Below are 6,000 nucleotides of genomic sequence, written 5' to 3' on the forward strand. Positions count from 1 at the left end.
TATCTGAGACACAAAGTTAAATTTAAATGCTGCCAGCTGTCTGAACTTGGGAAATCCAGTTAAAGATTAGAAGTGAGAGGGAGCAAAGCTACAAAACAGGAGGAGAACCTTTCTTACAGCCAGCATTGGTACGTTTCTAGTTCGATAATGACCACGATCCAATTAAATTCCTGACTGAGCTTCTTAAACCTTCTGCCCCATCATCAAAACTGATCTCTCCTAATTATTGGGCTCCATCACGGGGTAGGAGACGTCTAGCACTGTGTTTCCTTATGCTGTCCCAGCCTATAAGCTCGATTAGAATCAGATTTAGTGTAACTGCATACTGTATGTCGTGAAGTCTGTTGTTTTGCTGCAGCAAAACATTGCAATACATTATAATAAAAACAAAATTTGTGAGTGCCTTTGGTGACACATCAGTTCTCCTCAAACTCCTCATGCAATATAGCTGCTATCATGCTTTCTTTGTAATTGCTTCAGTATGTTGGGCCCAGGATAGATCCTTAGAGATGTTAACACTCAGGAATTTGAAATTACTCACTCTTTCCATTGCTGGTCCCTTGATGAGGACTGATGTGTGTTCCCTCTATTTCCTCTTCCTGAAGTCCACAATCAGTTCCTTGGTCTTACTGACATGAGTGTAAGGTTGTTTCTGTAACACCACTCAACCAGCTGATATATCTTGCTCCTGTATGCCTTGTTGCCTTTGGAAATTTTGCCAACATGTGTCATCAGCAGACTTTTAGATGGCATTTGAGTTGCGCCTAGCTACACTATCTTGGGTGTAGAGAGAAAGAGAGAGTGGTGGGTGAAGCATGCATCCTTGAGGGGTGCCAGTGTTGATCCTAGTGAGATGTTATTCCCGATCTGCACAAACTGTGGTCTCCTGGTGAGGAAGTCACGTCAAGTCTCCAGATGTAGAGGGAGGTACAGAGGCTCAAGTTTTGGAGCTTCTTGATTAGAACTGAGGGTATGATTGTGTTGAACTCTGAGTTGTAATCAATAAACAGCAGCCTGACATGGGTATTATTATTGTCCTAATGGTCCAAGACTGAGTGGAGAACCAGTGAGATTGCACCTGCTGTAGACTTATTATGGCAATAGGAAAATTGCAGCAGGTCCAGGTCCTTGCTTACGTAAGAGTTGAATCTAGCCATGAACAACCTCTCAAAGCACTTCATCACAGTCGATATGGGTGCCACTGGGTGGTGACTGTTTGAAAAGAAAAACTAGCGTTGTCCTCCTGTGTAGAATGATAAGACCTTCCCATCTGTGAATTATCGGGATTTTAGAAACTTCATTTTACTCTAAGCTTCTTCCTTTTCCTTCTGGAAATTCTTAACAGCTGTTTTGTCATAGTTCATTTTCCTACAGAACTAGTTGCACATAATATACTAATAATTTACTTGTGCTTGTTAGGATCACATAGGCCATTAAAAGGAAGTTGACCAAGCAAACAAAAGGAAAAAGTTACATTTGAAAGCAATATAAGGAGACCTTGGTAATATTCAGAAGGACATGGGTATGGGGGAATCAAACGAGTAAAATTATGACACATTCATCAACAGGCCTGTACTTTTTGATCTAGGTCATTATTGCTGAATGTTATCCTGCTCATGCTTCATACACTAACTCTTTCTGTTTTAAACTCCCTGTACAGAACATAATCGAATAACCAGGGGCTGCTACAAGGGGAAATGCCCATGGGCCTAGTTCATGGTTTAGTGAACACTACAGAGCAGGAATACTGGTGGGCTGTTGAGGGTGTGCCAGGGGTTTGATCTGCACCGTCAGTACGGGTGAGTTAATGAGCCAGAGGAACCTACTTCTAGACTGGATGTTGAATACTGTTGTCATGTATCCCCCAGTCTGGGTGTAAGAAGCGCTGAAACACCTTATCTTCTGATTTACCACCATATACAAAATTAATTGCTCTTTTATGTGTTACAGATTCAGCAACAATAAATATATAAGTGAGGCAGGGTTTTGATAACAAACAAAACATTTATTAAACACTGAAAATCAAACCCCCCAAAAGTAAACAAACCACTAATGTAACCGGAAATCAGCTGCTGTGTGGCAGCTTAAACAGTTTTTAAAGCGATGAAGCTTAAACAGTTTTTAAAGCGATGTTGCAAAAACAGTTCTTTAAAGTAGTACTGCAAAAGTTCAAAATGCTTACAGTCCATTAAAGGAGAGACTTTTTAAGACGATTTAAATTCTCTTTCACATCGTGTTGTTGCGGTTCCCAATTGAACTACTTTTCCTACGGAGAATTTATGAAGATGGAAATGAAACGGCTTAAAGGCACTGACCTTTCCTTTACAAAACTGTACCCAAACCCTTTCTGCTATTCACAGGGGTTATCATAGGGACAGCCAATGAATTCCTTCCGAATGAGGATCAAACAAGTTCGAACCTGTTTCACCATTGAAATCGACTTTCCTCGATCTTTTAGCTCCCGAACTCTGATCTTCACTCTCCACTCATTTTTAACTGGCAGTCTTATAAAGAAACTGCCGACAATGACCTTTTAAACTTTAGGCATTAAATAAAACTCCATCTTTCAACTAAACTGCGTCATAACATTAAACCACGCAGTGGCATGAAGTCAACATGGAAAATCCAGTCACGAACTGCCCCTCCTCACAGGGAGGGGTACTCCTTTTATACCCTGTAAAAAAAACCTGTCACATGACCTCTACTGGTGGGAAAATGATGTCACTCCACCATCACAAGACCATTACCTTAAGTCCAGTATAGCTTCAACACCAGTCACGTGACAAGTACACCACTGTCACGTGTCACGGGTACGTAACATATGTAATATGATGTTCACTAGACACTGAAGATGCAGATTTATATTTTATACCACAAATGGAATAACTGCAGGAAAGAGGAATTAGAAATGAGCATTGTGAGATGTAACTCAGGGAAGAAGCTGCTGGAAAGGCAAGGGGTTGAGCTCAATACTTATAAAGGTAACAGAGTACAATGGCATAATGCTTACATTATTGAATTAGTGACCCAGAAGGCTGAAGTGGTAATCCAGAGATATGGATCAAATCCCATTACTATAGTTGGGAAAATTAAATACATTTTTAAAAAATATATCTGAATCAACAAAATACCAATAGGGTAGTTATGTTTTTAATCCAGTCTAAGTTGGTATCTAACTCCAGACTAGATTCCTAACAGCCAATTGAAAAGAAAACTCAGCAAACCCACAAACTTGTCTCAATCTATTGTAACAATTTTTTTTAAAGTGGGCAGAGCTTCTTGTATTAGCTTAGCCACAAGAGTTGGACACAATGAAAACCCAATTAACCCTACAGGCACAGCTAAATAGCTTCTGAAGGCATTTCAGAATTTTAAAATTGAGTAGGTTAGCCTGACAACTGCCTTACATAGTCATAGTCATACTCACAGTGCCCCACTCCTTCCCTTTACCCATTATCTCTTCCCCTCCCTTACTCTCCTTCTTCTCTAGGTACACTCTTTCTCTCCAACCCTGAATCCCTTTTCTTTTCTCCGCTTTTCCCTTTTTCCTCACTTTCTCCTTTCTGGGAATGCATTTCTGGTAAAAATGAGTAAGGTGCAAGACATAAGTATTCCAAAAATGAAGAAATACTCAAATTGTAAAATAGCACAACCGTGGCAGTTAAAAATCACTGAGAGCAACTTTAAAAAATCATTTGAAGGGAAAAGATGAAATATGAAAGCATGCTAGCAAATAACATCAAAGTGGATAGTAAAAGTTCTTTCAAGTATCCTAAAAATAAAAGAGTAATGAGAGTGGATGCAGGACCACCAGAAAATGAGGCAGGAGAAATAATAACAGGGGACAAGGAGATGGCAGATGAACTAAATGAGTATTTTGTGTCAGTCTTCACTGTGGAAGACACCTGTGGTGTGCCTGATGTTGTAGTGTGTGAGGGAAGAGAAGAGAGTGCAGTTACTGTTACAAGAAAGAAAGTGCTCAAAAAAATTAAAGACCTAAAGGTACATTAAGTCACCCGGACCAGATGAACTGCACCCTAGGGTTCTGAAAGAGGTAGTGTTAGAGATTGTGGTGGCACTATAAGTGATCTTTCAAAAAGTCAGCATGGTGCCAGAGGACTGGAAAATTGCAACTGTCACTCCACTCTTTAAGAAAGGAGGAAGGCAGCAGAAAGAAAATTCTAGACCAGTTAGCCTGACCTCAGTGGTTGGGAAGATGTTGGAATCGATTGTTAAGGATGAGGTGATGGAGTACTTGGTGACACAGGACAAGATTGGACAAAGTCAGCACGGTTTCCTTCAGGGAAAATTCTGCCTGATGAACCTGTTGGAATTCTTTGAGATTACAAGTAGGAGAGATAAAGAGGATACAGTGAACGTTGTATATTTGGACTTCCAGAAGGCCTTTGACGAGGTGCCATACATGAGGCTGCTTACCAAGTTAAGGGCCTGTGGTATTACAGGAAAGTAATTAATATGGTTAGAGCAATGACTGATTGGTAGGAGGCAGCGAGTGGGAATAAAAGTAACCTTTTTTGGTTTGCTGCCAATGACTAGTGATGTTCCACAGGGGTTGGTGGAGGGACCATTTCCTTTTATGCTGTATATCATTGATTTAGATGATGGAATAGATGGCTTTGTTGCTAAGTTTGCAGATGATATGAAGATTAGTGGAGGGGCAGGTAGTGTTGAGGAAACAGATAGGATGCAGGACTTAGGCATATTTGGAGAATGGGCAAGGAAGTGGCAAATTAAATACAATGTTGGAAAACACATGGTCATGCACTTTGGTAGTTGAAATAAATATACAGACTATTTTCTAAATGGGGAGAAAATCCAGGGATCTGCAATGCAGAGGAACTTGTGAGACCTTGTGCAGAACGAGGTTAACTTGCACGTTGAGTCAGTGGTGAGGAAGTCAAATGCCATGTTAGCATTCATTTCAAGGGGTCTAGAATACAAGAGCAGGGATGTGATGCTGAGGCTTTATAAGGCACTGGTGAGGCCTCACCTTGAGTATTATGAATAGTTTAGGGAGCCTCATCTTAGAAAAGATGTGCTGCTAATTGAGAGGGTCCAGAGGAGATTCACAAGGATGATTCCAGGAACTAAAGGGTTATCATATGAGGAATGGTTGATGGCTCTGGGTCGCTAACATTTAGAAGGATAAGGGGGAATCTCATTGAAACTTTTCAAATGTTGAAAGACAGAGTAGATGTGGAAAGGATGTTTCCGATGGTGGGAGAGTCTAGGGCAAAAGGGCACAGACTCCGGATAGAGGGGTGCCCTTTCAAAACAGATTATGTAGAGAAATTTCTTTAGCCAAAGGGTGGTGAACTTGTGGAATTTGTTGCCACATGCAGCTGGGCCAGAAATTGTGGAAGAAAATAATATGCAGAAGCTGCTTACTAATAGAAATTCCACCTTGGTAAGGGTGTTAAAAACAATCAATCTATGTTTTCAAAAACAAACTATAAGCATGAGGAAACTAATTTTCACAGCTGCAGGGAAGAAGTGGGATTATGTGATCCACTGTATTTCTTTAAAGAGACCTGCATGGTTTGTGGGCCAAATGCTTTCTTGTCTATCGCAATGATTCGATGGAGAGAACTCTGGGTAAAGAACAATTACAGTATGTCTATCACTGAGGGTGGCTCGGTAGCATCTTTAATGAAAGGGGGAGGGGAGCACCAGAGGAAGATGGAGAGTAGGCAAGGAGTGATTGTGAGAGGGAGAGAGAAAAAAGAGAGGAAAAAAAGGGTGGGGGATAAATAAATAAATAAGGGATGGGGTAAGAAGGGTAGGAGGGGCATTAACGGAAGTTAGAGAAATCAATGTTCATGCCATCAGGTTGGAGGCTACCCAGAATATAAGGCATTGATTTTTCTAACTTCTGTTAATGCCCCTCCTTCACTTCATACCCCACCCCTATTTATTTATTATCCCCCCCCCCATTTTTCCTCTTTTTTTCTCTCTCTGTCCCTCTCATAATCACTCCTT

The sequence above is a fragment of the Hypanus sabinus genome, chromosome 3 (assembly GCF_030144855.1).
Source record: "Hypanus sabinus isolate sHypSab1 chromosome 3, sHypSab1.hap1, whole genome shotgun sequence".
In the NCBI taxonomy this organism is placed as follows: Eukaryota; Metazoa; Chordata; class Chondrichthyes; order Myliobatiformes; family Dasyatidae; genus Hypanus; species Hypanus sabinus.